The sequence below is a fragment of the Anopheles stephensi genome, chromosome 3 (assembly GCF_013141755.1).
Source record: "Anopheles stephensi strain Indian chromosome 3, UCI_ANSTEP_V1.0, whole genome shotgun sequence".
NCBI classification, from domain to species: Eukaryota; Metazoa; Arthropoda; class Insecta; order Diptera; family Culicidae; genus Anopheles; species Anopheles stephensi.
The window spans coordinates 48,455,079-48,474,066 of NC_050203.1; the positions used below are offsets into that span (position 1 = coordinate 48,455,079).

The following is an 18,988-nucleotide window of genomic DNA, read 5'->3' on the forward strand; positions in this document are numbered from 1 at the left end:
TGCTCGCATTCAGCTCGAAGAAGCAGTTACGGGAATTACCAAAGGTGGGTTTTATTGGCCACGGCCCTACTGCTTGGTTTTGTTTTATTGAGTGCTTTTACTCTTTGCATGTCAAAACTATGATTTGACTTAATCTGATACGTTATCATGTATACAACCGACCTTAAAGCTGCATCTTTATTTAATTTAAAAAATGAAACTACACATACAAAACATACTAATTGAACAGTTGTATAATATGATCATGCTACGCTATCAAGTAATGTTTTCGCTTCAAGTGAAAAAAGGCTTTGTTAAAACACCGAATTTTAGCATCTGAACAAAAATTGATTTGGATAACTTTTAAAAATCACTTGCATGAATCATGATATGTGTCGCAAAGCCGGGATGTACAGAATTTCTTCGCGAAGTATCATACAAAAATCAGTGTACTGATACCCAATTTCCCTTTGAGTTATACATATTTTACGAGAAAAGGGAAGGAAAGTTTACATTTTTCATTCACCTTTTTCTATGGGATCGAAACCTTCTTTGTCCTGCGGTGGAAACACTATAGAGGGTTATTTAATATCGTTTTTATCATTATGATTACCAGCGTACTTTCCTGTACCCTTGATTTTTCATCGCTAAATGTGCACATGTGCCAGCGCAACGGTTTACGTGCATGCAAGTAGATGGTTTTATTCGATGCTCTGGTTTACGACGTGCTTTTGATTTTCAAACCGCTTTTCTGTGTCATAAATTTTTAGCCATTTTATGGTTTATTACTTTACGAGTTTACACACGGTCCTGGGAACGTATAATATCGATCGTAAATAGAAACACGTTAGCATATGAGAAGCTCTTGATGTAACTATTAGTTTCCTGTATCTCTTTACAGCGATGACAAAGTCGCTCGAAGGATCGCGATGCATCCAGGTCTTTTTTTTCGTTTAAAGCTACTGTTTTCCAATGAATTTTATTTGCATTATATGGAAACCAAAATTTCTGATATGTATGTTGCTTGTCTATCTTTAAAGCAACCTTTTATTACTTTAAAGGACAGGTATCAGAAAATCGCGTGACACTTTATCAACTTCGCTCAATGATGCTCATTCAACGTACCGGGTGTAGATCATCTTAAGCCAATCATACCAAACATCCGGTGGTATTCAAAGGCATGTATAGCCATTTGCACGGTTTCAAAGTTGTTTTTTCGGTCATGTTTTGAGGAGATTTTGTGACATTCAATGAAAAGCTTCCAACAATCATTCAAGGCCTGCGTTTGCTTTTGTGCACCTTTTTGTTCGTTGAGTTTTTTTCATTATGTGAACTATTTTCTCGTAAATTACGGTATCCTGCGGTGGGCTCGAATGGAAGAAAATTGAGACAATCAATGATGTATGGGTTTCACTACTCTGCCGTTTATGTTCCTTTGCAATCGCTTTTTCACGGAAGGTATAAAAAAGATTTCAGTTAAAAGGTTTCCTGGTCCTCTCTGCTGGCCTCCCACCGACGACTTGAGCTATCCTCTCAATGGTTATGCACCTTCTTCGAAATAAGCTCGTGCACTTTCGAATGTGTGGAGGAAAAGTTAGCCGAAACGGATTTTTTTCAATGAATTTCATTCATCAGTACCAGTGCAAGCATCTTCAAAAAACCGTAACATGCGATAATTTTAATTGACCATGATCCAGTGTCACTTTTGTTGAATATTTCTGGGTGGGTTTTTGTGTATTTTAAAAAAATACAAAGTTGACTTGATGTGTTCTTTGTTGTACTTCTATTTGATTCTTATTTTGTACTGTAACTCGTGATGGTTTTGATTTTGGGTTCCTATCGGATTATGGGAGGTAAATCAAAACAAAATCACATAAATACACAAATATTAACATAAGAAAAACGTAAGTAAACCAACCAACTATATAAGAGCAATTGCATCGGTACTAACCCCATTTTCCTGGACTTTTCCGAATCAGCTTACTGACACCATTATATACTTGCCACTCATATTGCATGTTTTCTGATTTGCTGTTGGTCACACAAGCTCACCCCTCTTATACGTTCCCCGTCAATAATGCCGGAGTAAATTGTTTGCGAAACACCGCCAAAACGACCACCCTCTCCCCGCCCTAAAGCGAGCGGCTCTAGGGAGCGATATGATGATGGTGGTGGTGGTGGTGGTGGCGCAGTGGTGCAAATTCATGTTGATGACGGTACTGGTAGGTTGATTGGTAGTGCCTGAAGGACCGTAATCATGGCGCAATTAATTTCCCTGCGCTTAATTACATGTTCCGGACCCTGGCGATGGTCCTGCCTTCGATCGGTTGACAACTTGTTACGGTTGATTGCATTGTGGTGTTCCGCACACTATCCCAATCCCAGCCGCCGTCGTAGGTCTTCTGCAAGATAAATGCAAGGACCAGTCTTTGAAAAAGGGTGTGTTTTATGCCGTACTCCCATGTGTCCTCCGATACGCTGCCGCCGAATCAATTGAATGAAAGATCCTCCTGGTGCTGCCTGCTGCTGTTTTGGATATAAAAATTCATCTCGTGCAGTTTCTTCTGACAGCATCAAACAAGATTGGATGCTGCAAACATCAGTTGGCTAACGATACACAATTAGAAAAAAGAATCTTTAATAGGGAAAATATATTCATTCAGCTTCTATCGATGCTTTTAGAATGATTATAAAATGGTGCTCAAACCTGAAAAAATCTTAGGAGAGTTATTGTAGTTACATCTCTTTGCTTCACTTTATCATCGAGTGTAAGCCCAGCAGTACCTACGCGCAATCTTACCCCTCAACATGTAATAACGACAACAAAGCCTGTGTTTAGGATCGTTGAGTAATCATGTTTGGTAAGAGAAAAAATTAAAGCACACACAATGCACGCTTGATTGACACGTTACGCCCCCGAAAAGGTTTCGGATTCGATTTGAAGGAGAGCAATTTTCATATCCCTAGCCCTTCCGAAGATACGGTCGGGCTTATTCTGTCCCAATGGAATGGAATGCTAAGTGGGGAAATGGGTTATGGTACAATATGAAAACAAAAGCATCTGAGCTGCCTGCCAAGAAGTAAAAGAACCTAGAAGATGTTTTATCAAATTGCATATATTATATTATCAGCCCTGCAAAACACGATGACTCTAATATTGGAATTATAATAATTATTTGGAGCTTTAATAACTTTGTTTAAATGATGAGAGATAATGTTCACCCACTTTAAACCAAATACGACTAAATTGGATGCTGATCTTTAATTCGATCGCATCCCTACTAACGATTGAGAGAGGAGCTGGCAAAGGATACGTTCATGCTGCCTGAAGCACGGCAAAGTTCGAAAACCGGCGATGAAAACTGAAGACTTCAAAAAAGCAGCCATCTTAAGGCCGAATCTTGGCAAGACACCATGACGCTGTGTGAAATATCCGAGTATCTGGGACAGGGACCCATCCGCCCGCCGACCTGCAAGTTTATCGAGGCAAAAAGAAAATCTCGACATCGCAATGAAAGCCCTTCAGGATCAGCGTCTTTCGTGTCTCCTGCTCTCTCTCTCTCCCTCTCTCTCTGTCTCTCTCTTTCTCTCTCTCTCTCTGTACCACCTTGCCGTTCATGCGCTCAGGATATGCAGTATTTTTTACGGCTTTTCGTTCCCGTATTTCGTTTTGTGGATGGCTCTTGTGAAAAGATTGTTTTCCTAGTTTCCAGTGCACGGTGTGTCCCGTACCCTGTGAACTATCCCTATTGCTACCTTGCCGGTTCTCGGCTGCGTCTCGATGATCGCCGATTCCACGTTCCACGTAAACGTTGTCCGCTTCCTCTCACGCATCACCAAGGATCGGTACACGCCGCAAGCCAGCGTGTACGTACTGTACGTGGGAGCGGGTGGCGACGATGGTAGCAATTATTTGAAACCTAATATTTCCAAGAACATAGGCTTCCTTTTGTGCAAGATTTCTGCGTGCACTGCTACACCGGTGCGTTTTTTCTCCTTTGATTTCCAAGAACCCTTTTTAAAGGTCCTTTTTGTGGTCCCTTTTCCTTCTTGCATATTCTCTATCACTCGGTCGTACCGATCAGTGGGCTGTGAGTTTGTTGATTTGCCTCGAGCAAAACCCTTATGCGAAGGAGGAGGCATATCCTTGTGACAAAAAAAAAAGCGGAATCACGGAAATGACAAGAAGAATCGATAGAAATGAAAAAAAATGAGCAGTACAGCACCGCTTGTCAAATAGATATCGATCTGTATCTTCGTGTTGCGGCTTGGGAAAAGCAAAATTTTTGCTGTAGCAAAAACTGACATTGTGAGAGCCAAAGACAAATTAACTGAAGGGCATTAAAATAGTCCTTTACGTTTTACGCAAATAAGCATAAACCAGGCTTAGGCGAGAGTTAAAAGATGAGCAAAAATAGAGTAAGTGTATGGAATCAATGTATCACTTCTCAACAGGCATTAGCAATAGAACACTGAAGAATGTAAGAAATTTTAAGGAAACAACACGCAGACTGCTTGGCAGCAACGTGCTTCTTCCCAACATAATTCAACACGAACGTAGCACGGCCGCAGAGGAACGAAAGATGAATTATTACTTCCCGCTTACTCACGAGACCGACCTATCCATCTGACGAAGGACGGTTTTAACACTTTTCCTCGCACGCACTGGGCTAGGCGACAGGGCCAACGAAAAAGGGTTTCTTTGGCTTATTTTCGTTTTCCTGTCCCTACCCGATGGACTCTGGTGCAAATTAATCATGTTACAAAAACGTTACGCTTACATTAATGATGGCTGAAAGTGTCAAAACTGACTCGACATCGCACCGCAGCTTGGCAGGCGCGCTTTGATTAGCTCCAGTCAGGCAAAATTCCCCCTCGAATGTACGGCAATGGCCTATAATGTGGTTACGGACTGTCTGCGGTTGTGGTCTGATCCGTTTCTAACATGTTCGCATTGCGTTACTTGCTATCATTAAATTTGAATTTTCACACCTCCAGTCCATCCTACCTCACAGCTTCCCCGCAGCATAGGTGTAAGCAGGTTAGGAGTCTGTTTGAAAGCTGTTTGGTTCTTGAGCAAGAAAAAAACAGCCTGCATCAGGTTCTTTGCGCTTCCTTAATCCATATTAATGAGTTGGTTTCGTCTTTTTTACTCTCGGTACATATTTTTTACGCCCTTAAACTGTGCCCCGACAGGTAACATTTTACTAAGCAAAGCCGTGTACCGTGGCAAAATGCACTGCCCGTTTGCTCTCAGTCTATGTGTCATTCGAGGTGATGGCAAAGACAAACTATTAATCACTCGCCAACAATGGTCACCTCAGTGCGGACAACCCGCTGTGGCAGTGTGCCGCGGGTGCAGAGGTCTTTGACAGCCGGCCAGGAAGTAGTCTCGAATTCGAATTCTACATTTGTTTGCGCCCCACGTAATGGGATCAGCTATGAGGGATCACTGCTTACGCCAATGATGATGTATGAGCTATTTATCCTTCGTGAGGTGCATTGCGTGGAAAGCATCCAGTATGGGACCACATTCTAACACTACCTCTTGATGAACCAATAACGAGTGTAACAATTCTCATTTTAAACAACGTATGTGCTAAATCAATCATATTTCGTAGAGATTCCTAAAATTCCTAGCTGAACGCGTCGTCATGAAATTAGTTGCACGACAGCAGCACGACTGGTATTTAATTGCATTTTTTGTCGTGGCAACCCCTGGACGTAATCACACCTGACATACGCCACCTAATCGAAAGCCGAGCGAGCATGCGAGCTGTAATAAAACCTTATTATCCTGTTGCCAATTCCAGCGAGAACACCCGGAGTGAGATACATTCCACGTCACGCCACGACATCCGACATTGTGACTTCATCGGGTGAACTACGCGACACAAGAAACAAAAAATGCTTATAGCGATTCGAATATTAGAGAAGATAAATTCCTATTTCCCTTTGGGATTCAATTTCAATATGGAGCCGTGTTGCACAGCTGGAGTTATGTCGAGTTGTTCCGGATCAGCTTAGTGCTGATGAACAACAACACCTTTGACGAAGCGGACGAGGGCGATGCGGTGCTTGATTCAATTGTGTTGGTTGCTTGGAATTTTTCCTATTTCACGTCACTGTCAAACCAAATCAAAGTCGATTAAGTACGTTCTGTTATAATCTCTATATCGTTATATCTTAGTACATGTTAATTTTGTCCTGCTAGCTTTTGGCCAAAGTTTTTTTTTGAATCTATTTTTTCCATTGCTATGACCGCCACTTACTCGTGTCCATCCTAATGAGAATGTTGAAAAAAGATGTGAAAAATATTTTAACTCTTTTGATGAGTCATATTTATTGCATACCATACCGTTCTAGCGGGATTTCCCATGATTTTCTCAATTTATCATTCACTTACAGGCCGATCGAACCTTCTACCAGTCAGTTTATGCGTTGTGGTACAAATTCTACAACAACCTGTCAACCATCGGCCCAATTCGCCCCCGCTGGGAAGCAAAAGACTGTTCCTTTTTCCATATGGCTCATTACGGATTATCGGATTTGCGCACGTTTTTAGGGTTCGTAAGCCGAAATGGAATTGAGTTTTTACACCTCCGCCTCGCTTGGTCTTTGCGGTACACCGGCAAAAGACCTTCGAACAACCTACTCAGAGACATGGAAGGTAGTCGGTTATTTCATTAAGAGGATTTATTTAATGATAAAAGAAGAACTGGAGAGTTAAAGGTGGAAGGTAATGGCAAAACATAGGACACTCTGCGCTTCGTTCAAACCACAGTACGGGGTCAGGCTCGGGGTCCAGTTGACAGTGGGTGGAGTGCCGAGTTGTGTTGATTTTAATTAGTCACGGGAGCTGGCTTACGGTCAATCGTAACAACTGCAAACGCTTTGCTAACGGCTCTAACACGTAATCATGGTTATCGATAATTGGGTGCCAAATAAATTAGAACCCGGGCCGATGTCATTGATGTTGAACGATTTTTCAACCAGAATGTTGGGCGAAAGTGTAGCTGATGGGATTTTAGTGAATATTTGCTATATAATTGCAATCATGAAAAAACTAATCTATAAGCTTACGGTAGTACATGTTAATTCCTGGTAAAATAATTATAATATATCCTTTTGATCATGGTTCTATTTTTTATGCAAATTTTTAGATTGATCCCGTTTCAGCGCAATATACAAAGATTAAAAATGATCGAGTCCGTCAATACTCGTTTAACAATGTTGAAAATAGGCCTCATTCCGCTTTGTTGCTCCATGTGATATTTTCTAAAATATTAATACATTTTTGCAGTATCCCACACAACATATTTTGTAACGCTTAATCATGCTGTGACGAATCTATGTCCAAACTGAATACGCCCTAAACAAGCATTGATGAGGGGTTGCGCTAAATGGTAACCTAATAAAAACAAGCAAAAACAAACACGAACCTGCTGAAATAACCTTCTGGCCGATAATTGAATTTTGAAAATGCGAACCATATTGTGACAATCATCTTAAAGTTTATGCCATCCCGTATGCAAGGCGAAAAAAATATATTAGCCACCCCAACCCTTCGGGGCAGTTGAGCCCAGACCCTTTGCGTCCTTTACGTGAGGGTGCGGACTGCCTGAATAGCTGGCGTCATCGAATGCTTCAATGTATGGGATCCGCCACCGAAAACATATTTTCTTCGATTTTTATAGTCGAAACCCGTGGCCTGGTCTGAAGCAGCGCGGACGAATCAACGCTGATGATGGTGCTAAATGGCCCTTGGCGATGGAGGGTTTACGAAACCGATGAAGGTACCGGCAGCAGGCACTCACGGCTGTGATAATTGAATAATAAATTAGAACAATCCCGCGCGACGGCGCGTACAACCATGGGCACGCGACGACAGTGCGGCGATGAACTTGCGTGTGCCACAGATTCGGTCGCCGGAAAACTTCTTGCTGTACGTATCCGTAGGTTGATTTGAAAACCCGTTGATTTGAAACATGTAGTTTTATATGTAAACTTCAAGCAGTACGAAAACCAAACTCGCAATGGGAAGTTGTGAATTTTCCCCGAGGGCATTTCCTGCATTGGCCATGGCAAATGAATCCCGGATCGAGGTGGTTGGTTTTTCGGGCATTATCACCGACGCACTGTCGAACGCCGGCGTTTTGGAGGGGTCGACCGACCGACCGACGTCGATGCGTTTCACCCCTCGTAAACTTTGCACAATCCAGTTGCGGGAGTCATCAAAAAGTCACTAGGGACCACATCAGCGCCATCACCATCATCATCATCATCGTCAACAACAACATCCAGTGTCTTCCTGCTGGAACACTCAATCTCCTGCGCCCAGAGTCACGGTGAAGGGAAACCGAATCCCAAATCCGGAGGGTGCTAAAAGTTATACTTGATCTGATTTAAGTGAAAATTTATTGCATAAATTATTTATTGAATTATCTTCGCCGTAGAGACGTGTTTGTGCAGCAAGCGATGTGCCGAAAGCCAGGACAGGAGCTGTCCCATACGCGCAACGTTCGGAATATTCAAACGAATCGAGGGATTGGGAAATCTTCCCTTTTCAGATGCAACGGGTTCTTCACAGTCTTATGGCGTGAGAACCACGATGATCCCCGGATGTTGATTGAGTTGTTTTCACTGCTTGTTCAAGATGTTTGAGTGTTTATTTTCCTAATTAAATCAAAGATCTGCAAACAACATATGCCAGTGGCACGTAACTCGACGACGTTTTGTTATGTCGCAGATTGTTTCGGTAGCGTGCAAGGCCGGTAGTCAAACATAACGTTATGCGGCCAATTCCAAACTGATGGACTGTGTTCGGACGAGTGGTGTATACAATTCGCTCAGTTTGCTTTCCGTCCGACTGGTTACTTGTTTACCAAATTGATGTCGTCACCCTGTCTCTAAACCCTGACACGGCAGTATGGGTACTATTTCAAGGTAGGTTATAGTAGAAAAAACAACGCTTTGACAAACCTTGGATACAAGAACTTTCCTGAGTATTTATTGCAGGTGATTGAATATTTATCACTTTGTCGTGTTTGCATCGGACGGCCCCAGGGAACTGCAATTTTAGTAAAACTGTTGATCGTATCGCCGGAACCGATGGGATTATGTCATTGGGAGCTCACTATTTGCATAGAATCGGACCTGTTTTGTCAGCTCGGCTAAGGTGTTCAACTGACCTGTATTCATTCGACTCTAGCGCTGAAGATTTATTTACAGCTATCTAGTCAATCACTATAAAACGCTCTCGTAATGCAAGATTCTTGAGGTAAGAAAGTACCAGATAAAATCATGGTGGTCTTACCTCGAGGACTAATTCACACTAGGTGCCTGCTTTAATTTATTTGCACTGATATTTGCAAATATTTTTCATATTCAATTTAGACAATGTAACCGTTTGTAATATTAACGTAAAAACAATCAAAACTTAATTGTTTGCACACAATTGTTATGCTCTTATTGGTTTTAATCCTTTTGTAAGATTAGTAAAACAATTGTCTTGATACGTAAAATAATTCGCAACTGTTGTTACAAAATGTCCACATTTTACATAACACTTTTACCTCTTGCGCGACATCCATTCATAGTGTTGAGTAAGCGGAACGTTTCATAATCGATCAGGATTCGATGGAAGCGTTACTCTGTAAAATCTGCACGCAAATGGTCCGAGGGATTAGAATGTATAGAATGTGCTGCATTCGTCCCCCCCTCCCCCCACACCCAAACGTATGTACGTATAATCACACTGCGATGAGCTGCGGCCTCGGCATCACCGTCTCCACAGGCTTAGCTCTAGACGTCATCATAGATGTCACCAACATCGGCTCCACCAGCATCCTCGTCGCATCGATTCGGCGCAGGTCGTTTGACATATTTTCAACCACATCCATCGCTCACGAGGCAGACCCGTCGAAAAGTGACAAGGGTTGGTTAAATCGTATGAACCGCCTCCCGCTGCCCGGTTTGCCGTCATTCTTCTTCCCCCGTTACTGCCGGATCTTCTGCCGGCCGGAGAAAACCTTTTCCTGTGAATTGAGGATTGAAAATTAAGTCCATCCGTGTTCGAACTTCGATAAACGGATTACTTCCCATCCAATCAAACTGAAATTTCCAAATCCCCAAAATGACTGCCGTTGATGAATGTTGGCGCCTCGTGCCACCCCCTTTCTGAAGGATGTGCACCTCGCGTCAGATAATTCTTAACAGACTGCTATTGGCTACCGGTTGAACGAACCGGGGCTCTGTACCTAGCTCACCGCTTGCTAGCTGCTTCTACCGGTGGACTTTTGCTGTATCGAGTGTAACGCCGTGTCAAGGATTCCCGGCGTAGGAATGGTTGCGTGCCATACGATGCGATAGACCATACGATGATGGTGCTCGAGTGTGTACATACGTACACAGCCAGGATTTGTGTTTGGAGTACGTGAGTACCATTGGAATGGAATTCATCGTAACAAAGTGACCGATGAGTGTCTCTCGATAGAAATACGCTTTAACTGGTAGCCATTGATGTAATGTCCATGTTGTAGAGTTTGTTGCGGTGCTTTTGGGATAGAGGCACGATGTGGCCATATGTACGGTTAGATTCTAAATCAATTGCATTTGCGATCCGTATCTCGATGCTATCCACGCTTTTCGTTCTAGCGATTTGTCCTTAATAAGCCTTCTAAGCAAATTTATTTAAAATTAGGATAAAATGTATCATTTGTCTCAAAACCAGTGTCACATTTTTCATGTTAAGCCATCGTTTGTCTGCTTCGGACTGTAAAATATAATAACATCACCTTACAGATTGTGCTTGAGCTAGTCGAAACAAAACACTTACCTTCTCAAACATATTAGACGAAATTTCCACAACCAACAGCACCGGACCAGGGCAGGTATAGTGAAGCATGCCATTTTTATGTCGAAAAGTCAGAAAAACTCGTCATTGCCATAAATCATTTAATTTTCGCTTTTCTTAAAAACTTTCCAAGTGGCAGCTGGAGAAAGGCTACGAAAGTCGGTGCGTAAAACTTCTGCCGGTGTTATGAAAACCTTTGCCGTGGGTGTGGGCGCACCGTTGTATCGTTCATCTTTAGCCGTAGTGAATGGAAAAAGTTGGTCTTCTGGCGGCAAACTGTCTTGTGGCAAAACAGTACAACGCGCTCGGAAGGGTTTTAATGTGATATTCGTAAGTTTTCCACACACACACACACACACATATGACCGCTTGCGATCGATGGCATTGAAGCACAACTGCACACATGAACACATTGTGAAGATTGGATGGTAGTGCAGTATTGTTTTTCAACCAACAGGGAACACAACTTAAATCTGACGGCAGTTTGGGCTGATGGGTTTTAGGTATTGCGTAATTTAAAAATCTTTAGCTCCTTGGGTAGATTGCGTATCGAAAGATTGAATTTGTTGGTCAAATTTTGAATTTTGAAAATCTGAGTCTCGAATAATGAAACTTTTAAGACAATTCCAGTTCCATGTGTTCATAAAAGGCTATGGCAAACATTCTCATTTTAAAGTTTCTCTAAAGTTGTTCACGAACAGAGCGGTCCCTGGAAATTGACCCTAAACTGACCACATTTTATAGAAGATGTCTAAAAGCTGGACACCTTTTCTCGTATCCTTTAGTTGGGTTATTTCTCTATCTTCTAAACTAAAAATGAGCTCAGTTTTGGTTGGACGTGAGAACAGCATAGCCAAGACTTTGCAGCAGAAGGACAAACCCTTCATAATCCTCTAACCACCAGTCAACACAAATCATAACACTAGCTCGGTGTTAAGGACATAGAACCAGAAGATAAAGAAATGTACAATCATTTATCCTAATGATTAATAGTTTAATTAGTATGATCTACATCGCTTCAGTAATAGAACATGAAGTTTGGGTTTATTTTATCCTCATAATCTATCGTACTTCTACTTTGGTGTTTAATAAAACCCGGTAAATTGTAAATTATTGAAAACGAAAACTTTTTAAGTCTTAATTATTTTTTTTTCGATTTGTTATACCCGCAAAGTTATTTAGACGAGTGCCTATTACCAAGGCATTAGAGTTATATGTAATTTTAATTGTGGAGCTTGATATAATAGCATTCGCCTACGGTTCTCGCCCCTCGTGTAGTAAAATCAGAGTCCCGCCAAACAAGGAAACCCATAAATAACAGGAAGCAACTATTAAAAATCCACCATTTTTTACAGTTTCACTGTGACCGTCAACGCCAGACATTGGACACTTTTATGACGCTGCGCCGGGGGTATGGCCGCCTTCCGTTAAAATTCTAAACATGCTACAAATAATCCTCAGCCCTGAGTGGATGGAATGTGCCATTCTACGGCCATCTTGCACAGCGGGCGGCAGCATAATGTTGCTGTTAGGCTGACGATGATGTTTAGGATGAGCCGCAGCGCTCCAGCGCGTTTCTGTGTAGCGCTCTGAAAAGCCCAAAGACAAAAGCCAATGGAGTGTGTGTTTATGCTGTCTGGGCAAGCGGCTTTCTTTGCGTTCCTTCCGCGGCGAATTTTCATACGCACCCTTATCGTGCGCTTGCCACTACTCCGTGCGATGGTCCTGCTCCTTCACTCCGGCACAAACACACTCACCACTCGCACACGGTCTGCCTCGCCCGCAGTAAAAATGGGCAGAATTTATGCGAAAAAATTAATTGCACTCATATGCAGCACTCGGGTGCTGGTTGGATAATCAGTTTCCCGGTGGTGTCTGCTGCTGCTGCTGTGGATGTTCCCGCCACCAACCAGCAAAATACAGCGTAAAGGAAACGATTCGTCGATTCGAATACCACCCGCAACGAGGCCCTGTGTACGGACGGGGACAAAACACAGTTTATTCAGCGACATTTGCTCAATGCAGTATGGAGGAAGATCGCTGTCCACGACAGGCGCCAACTGTCGCGCGCATTTTAAAATCAAAACACTACATCACACTCGCGCGCAGTGGAAGACAAGCCATTAACCGTTTTTTGTTCCTTAACTCTTGAATGGCAAATGCGCTTGTTGATGTGTTGCATCCTTACACTACACTACATTGCGATGAAGTTTCTTAGTTTTAGTTTTATTTGTGCATTGCATAGTTTACAATATGTAGTTAGCATTTTGTTTTACAACGGTCTAAATAGAATGTGATAAATTTGATATTTAAAAATTGGTGAAGCTTCACCGGACCTGGCTTCTCCTCGGAAGGTTAAAGGTTCCAAAATAAACATCACAGCCGGGGTTGCATCTCACACCACTACTGCCCATGGTGTAGCAAAGGCGTATGAAACGATCTGCTGGAACCTGGATGGCTGGAGCTGGTGCTCGCATTTGGATGATTATGTGGAATGAATGAGTGCATTTAATTACTTTACCCCGTCATGCCCATACCTGCAGAAGTGCGAACCACCCCGGTTCGGCCCACCGTGAATGGGTAAACTTAATGAGAAAAATGAAAATAAATATGATACAAAAAGTATATTCACGTAAACAAAACATTCTATTTTGTTTCGTTCTATCCACGAGCGCTCTTTTCACAAGCCTCCCGTGTGCTCGTCAACCGTTTAGTGACATCCAAATGTGTGCCCCTTTCCGGAGTGCGGGCCCATACGTGCATAATGAAATAAAAATATTAAATGTAGTACCTGTACATCGCGCGCGTATGCACCGAAGAAGCTGTTCATATATTTGCGGCATTCGAGTGTGTTGAGTAAAAACGCGGGCTAAAGTTCTGCAACAAGCCGGTCTTGTTCTATGCTTCTCCCGAAAAGATGGCATTCATCAATTTTCCACATCCCGCGAGTCCTAACGAGATGGGTGTAAAAGCACATAAATTACTTCTAATTATGGAGCGTAAGCGAACTTTGACATGCACCCGTGTGTGTGTGCCCTGCCGTGGATCTTCACGGGGAAGAACTTATCCTGGACTCACTGTTCCAATTGGAGTCAGGGTTGTTGTTTGTATGTATTGCAGCGCATTGCAAGTATGAAGTGAACTGAATAAAAATTGCTACACTTTACCCGGTAAACAGAACATGAGTATAGTAAGAAAAAAAACTACGTTTACATGTTTCGCCAAACAGGTTGCATCCAGCGGGAACTTCAACCACAAGAATGGGATGATATATTTTGCTTCAAGATATACTTGTTGTGCCGATTGGACAGAACAGTGCAGTATGAATGTTGCGCAGCTAACGACAACACAAGCACGTAAAATCCATCAAAACTGAGCGGTTGTGAAGAGCAGGTGCAGTAAAGAGCAAAATTAATGAGATCTTATTTTCACCCCCTTCTCTGTTACTTAGCGCAAGGTTGCACCGTGCAGTACTTAGACATCTTTGAAAAGAATTCGTCCTGGGCCACTACAAAGATCACTCATCAAGATCGCGGTGAAGATCGTGGCACAGGTTACATTGTACGGTACGTCAAGTTGAAGTGACGATAACAATTTTTACGCGGGTTAGCAGCTGCAACTATGCAGTTTGAGAGCTTATTTGCCGGCTAACGTACGTGCGCGTATCTTCGGTTGGGATTCAGCAGTTAGTTACTTGGGTAACTTCAAATAGTTCTATAGGAAGGCTTTTATAAGACCGGTATGACCTTATCTTGTGGTTTGCCCCACAAGAAGTTATAACTTGTGCGGATGTAGTTGAATGTTCAATATTATGCTTGCCCTCTTTTGGAACAATTGGATAGTACAAACTAACAAATTAAAATGTGTTCAAGAAATAATCAACAACCCTTGTCGTTGTTAGTTTGCAACAATTAAAAGTAACAGAACATAATTTAGTATTAAGTGCCAGTAATTTCTCTTCAACTATCACCGCAACAATGACCGTCCGGAACATAATGTCTACTTTTCTCGATGATTGTGATTTGCATGAAGCAGCACTGTGGTTAGTAAAACCAGCAGCCTCCCAAAAGGTGGTTTCCGTCAGGGTTGCTAGAAGGAGCGAACCTTCATCATCGCTATGACACGGCACACTGAAATGCACAGAGAGTACGTACGGTAGGAATTAATCTGTTGTGCTAAAGGTGTGATGTAGAATTAATGCTCACCGCTTTTCATCCAAATCTTCTCGGTACGGTACGGCTAGTGCAATTATCATAATCACCACTTCATGTTACGCCGACTGCGTCCGAGGAGTTGTGGCAGCATTCCGATACAGCTCAGCTGCCCGACAGTGCAGAGGGCGACGACGGCAACAATCGACGGTCCTCGGTCGGTTGGTAGACGGATGGTTAAGTGGGTGATAATAATGTAATCGGAAAACAGAGACTGAAAAGGTGCACTGACGGAGGAGGAATCCTTTTTCCGATTACGTCTAATGCGGCTGTAAAGGAAATCAATTGCTAATTGTACAGTGATTAGTTGATGAGCCGGCCGAAATGGTTTGAAAGGAAAAAATGTTTCTAAAAGGTGGCAACAGTTGATGCAGAAAAGGACGGGATTTTTTTCGAATTTAGTTTAAAATGATTTTTATATTCATTTTCATAACAATTGTCTCAGTTATGATACAAATTATTAATAGTGTAGTAAATCGCAATTTATAATTGATTGAAACACCAGGCTTCGTCGTAATGCAGCACTTTGGGAGTAACATTCTTGCATAAGCTAATTTTCCACGCTTGACTAATGGATATGAATTTTAATTTTGCACGTCATCTCCACCATTGTCCTCGACTGATATGCAACATTTTTTTTTGCAAGAGCCGTTGCTTCCACTGATCGGCATTTTGTAGCGTTCTTGCATTGTATCGTCGCTCGGCCAAACATGTGCCATCGTTCCGAAGGGCCCCTAGCAGAGAACATTCTCTGTCGAGTTTTCGCCGGGACAAACTCCCTAGTCTGCAGCCCAAAAAAAGTGAATCCCCGAAAAATAAAACACCAACCCAAGAGAAAAGTGTGCCACAGCAAGAACCCAACCCAGCAAGAAGATGGCAACGATGACGAGGATTCTTAAAAATTATTTTGAGAAAATATTTTCCATATTAGGCGCTTAATTCATCACGGGAAAAGCCCACGACGCACTATCAATCATATTTCCCATCATCATCTTCGACCTTTCCGAATGGCCCGGGACAAGCAGTCGGGAGTGAAATCATTAGGGAAGAAGGATTGAGGGGCGATGCGATTCGATATATTTGCGAGCCTGTGTGTCCGGAGAGCGTTTAAATGCTGGTGGCCCGAGGACCCGATGCTCGGTGCAGTGGTGCCTCCACATCAAGGTTGATGACACTGTCATAGTCATGCTGTGTTAGTTATTGATTTACGAAAATTAATTCACGCAAAATGATAAGTGAAATTGTTTTCCGTCCCGCTGCTTAATGGGGGGCCTGTCATTTTTGATGAACAACAACAACATGATGATCTCCATGTGCTGGATAACGGAGGGCTTGTAACAAAGTTGAAAATTTAATTCATACTTTACGGTTTCGTTAGTACTTGCTAGTAATTTGAATTAACCAATACTATTTACCATCTACAGTTTCCAATCGTAATTTTTGTTGTTGTAAGTTTTAAATGAAACAGTTTTCTCGAGCAAAATGTTTCACTTTCCATTTCGGGGAAAGAGTAATTTCTGCTATCGTCACCACTTGATATTTGTGCTTAAGTTTACCCTCCGGTGTGGGGAAACTGTTCGCGCGCAAACCTTAACAGCAGATGGAAGTGGTGGCTTTTGGCAAACTTTTTTATTATTATTAATAATAATAATGTCACCTCGCAGAAGCGACGGCGAGGGAAACTTTTAATGAGATTTTATTTGTTTTCAATTAAATGTTTTATCAACCCCTGGGCCCATCCTGGTTCCCATCGTGAAATGCTGATGCTGGAAGGAAGCAAAGCAGCTGACAAACAAACAAAGAAAAAGGAGAGAAAAAATTACGCACACAGAAACAACGATGGCTTGCTAAAATTTTCTTGTGCAATTTAACGAGTTTTCTTCTTTTCTCTTTCTCTCTCTCGCTCTCTCTCTCTCTCCACCACTAAGACGCGCTTTTAAGCGGCGAGTTTAATCGAACGTCAATCTTTTGGCGGGCAATTGTGTTACCTTTCTTTTGATGATACTGCTACTTGGTAAAATTTTGTGTGTTCCAAGAGTGTGCGTGTTTCGAAACCTGGGCTGATAAAACCTGAAAACTGCACAAAAAAACGTACACGTACATTGTTCCGATAATGACGATGACGAGCAGGCAACCTTCAGAAGCTGGAGGATATTTTGCTTGCTGCGGCTGAACATCAATTTAAGAAGATGAGTTGGGAAAAAAGGCTTACCGCAGGAAAGAAGTCGAGGAGTGCGTTTTGCTGACCGAGCTGGATGTATCGTATTGGTAATAGTGGGGATGTGGTCGTCAATATAGGCGAAGCTGGGAAGTAAATGTGTGATTTTAAAAGCAATATTGAATTTAAAAGAAACAGATTTACACATGTGCAAAGAATAAAACCGAAATTCTTGCCGATATATTTGACTTTTGCATAAGGTTTTTTCGGATAACGGTTGGTCCGGAAAAGTGTAAGTGGCCACGATCTTTCACACGAAGGTACTGGAATCTGACAGACGATCCTGGACTCATGTGTACCATTATATAACCCGCATGTCCTAGCAGATCATTAAGTTAAAAGGCGACAGAAGAAATGCAATTTGAATTAAACGGGTATTATCGTGCATCAGTTAGAAGTGTACAGGTTTCCGATCAAACCTTTTTTCATGTGCAATCTACAAGTTCACAATTTTAATGTATTAGAACAACCCGCTGGATGAACCGGGATTTAGTACTTCTTTTATTCCCGATATTTGAATGCGATAATGAAATCATAACAGCTGTTAAGTGCTCCTTCAAGTAGGAATCTGTATCCATTCGTTTAAAATGTAGTCAACCCGCGGTATGACAATTCTTGAAACAAAATTCATTAAAGTAACTCTTTTAATCGATGGGAAAGATAAGATATCTGGTTAGCACGGGGTACATTATTGTGACCAATTTCAAACCCCTTTTTGGATTTCAGATTCAGCGATGAACAACGTCAGGCAGTACGGTAGGACAGGCGCAGTATTCAACGAGGCAGTAGGAGTCTCGTGCGGAGAATCTTCCTGTGCACAGAACCGACCAGTAAGCTACGGGTAAGTCAAGTGAAGAAAGTCAGAAATTGCAGGCCAAGATCTCTCCACCAGAGGTGGGTTTTAACAATGTAAGGACTGAGCAGACTCGAGAGGCTTAACAAGCTAACAAGGAATCTCCACTCGATCAGTGAATTCGATGCAGCAGAGATCTCCAGTTCTCATTCCGCTTTGAGCCTTCAAGGGGCTTAATCCGCTACTGTTCTAAACGCCAAAGACCAAGAAGGACGTGCTTGCAAACAAATGTTATTTAAAGCTCGTAACGGTGCAGATTTATGAATTCGATTAATATGTAATTTTTTAAGAACTTTCTTTCATATATTGAAAATTAATGACTTCAAAGGATAATGGTTTAAAACGATTTAAACAAGTGAATACAGGCAACATTTTGGTTTCAAACATGGCTGTTCGCGCATCAGCACGATATCGTTTTGTGTGCCTTATCTACAAAATCTTAGTTTGTCGCTCCATTTTCAACCTGCGTATCATTGCATCTGTATCCTGTATTGCACGTTCATTCGTTTGGGCTCAGCATCTCGTTAGCACTCGTCTGCACACGCCCCGAAATGTACCACTTTCCAGCTTTTGCACACACTCACTTTCGATTCAATTGCGCGCGCTTCCCTTTCGTTTTGGGTTGCAATCGAAATAATTGAAAACTTCTCAACGAGCATCATGCTCCGAGGGCGAACCACTCGAGTGGCACACACAGTCGATGTTGCTGCATTTGGCAGTGGTAGAACCATCCATCCTTCGAAAGTGGCTAAAACATTCGCCCGGGACGCAGGATTAGACGCGTATTATTTACCTTACCCACTGCGGATACCGGGTGCGGACGAACGCACTTTAGTCTAACCACTACTCTTGTACGCCCCTGCACGTGTACG

At 42.3% G+C, this 18,988-nt stretch overlaps 1 long non-coding RNA gene across 2 annotated transcripts in view; it reads left to right on the plus strand.

Annotated features, from left to right (window-relative positions):
• The window catches only part of LOC118512651, a 79,043-nt gene that overhangs the window by 1,823 nt on the left and 58,232 nt on the right, over nucleotides 1-18,988 (plus strand). The window contains exon 2 of one of the 2 annotated variants that reach the window (XR_004906328.1): nucleotides 17,990-18,104. This is a non-coding gene — a long non-coding RNA (uncharacterized LOC118512651). Of the gene's footprint in view, nucleotides 1-17,984; nucleotides 18,105-18,988 lie in introns of those variants that run through there. The other variant, XR_004906327.1, reaches the window with a different exon arrangement.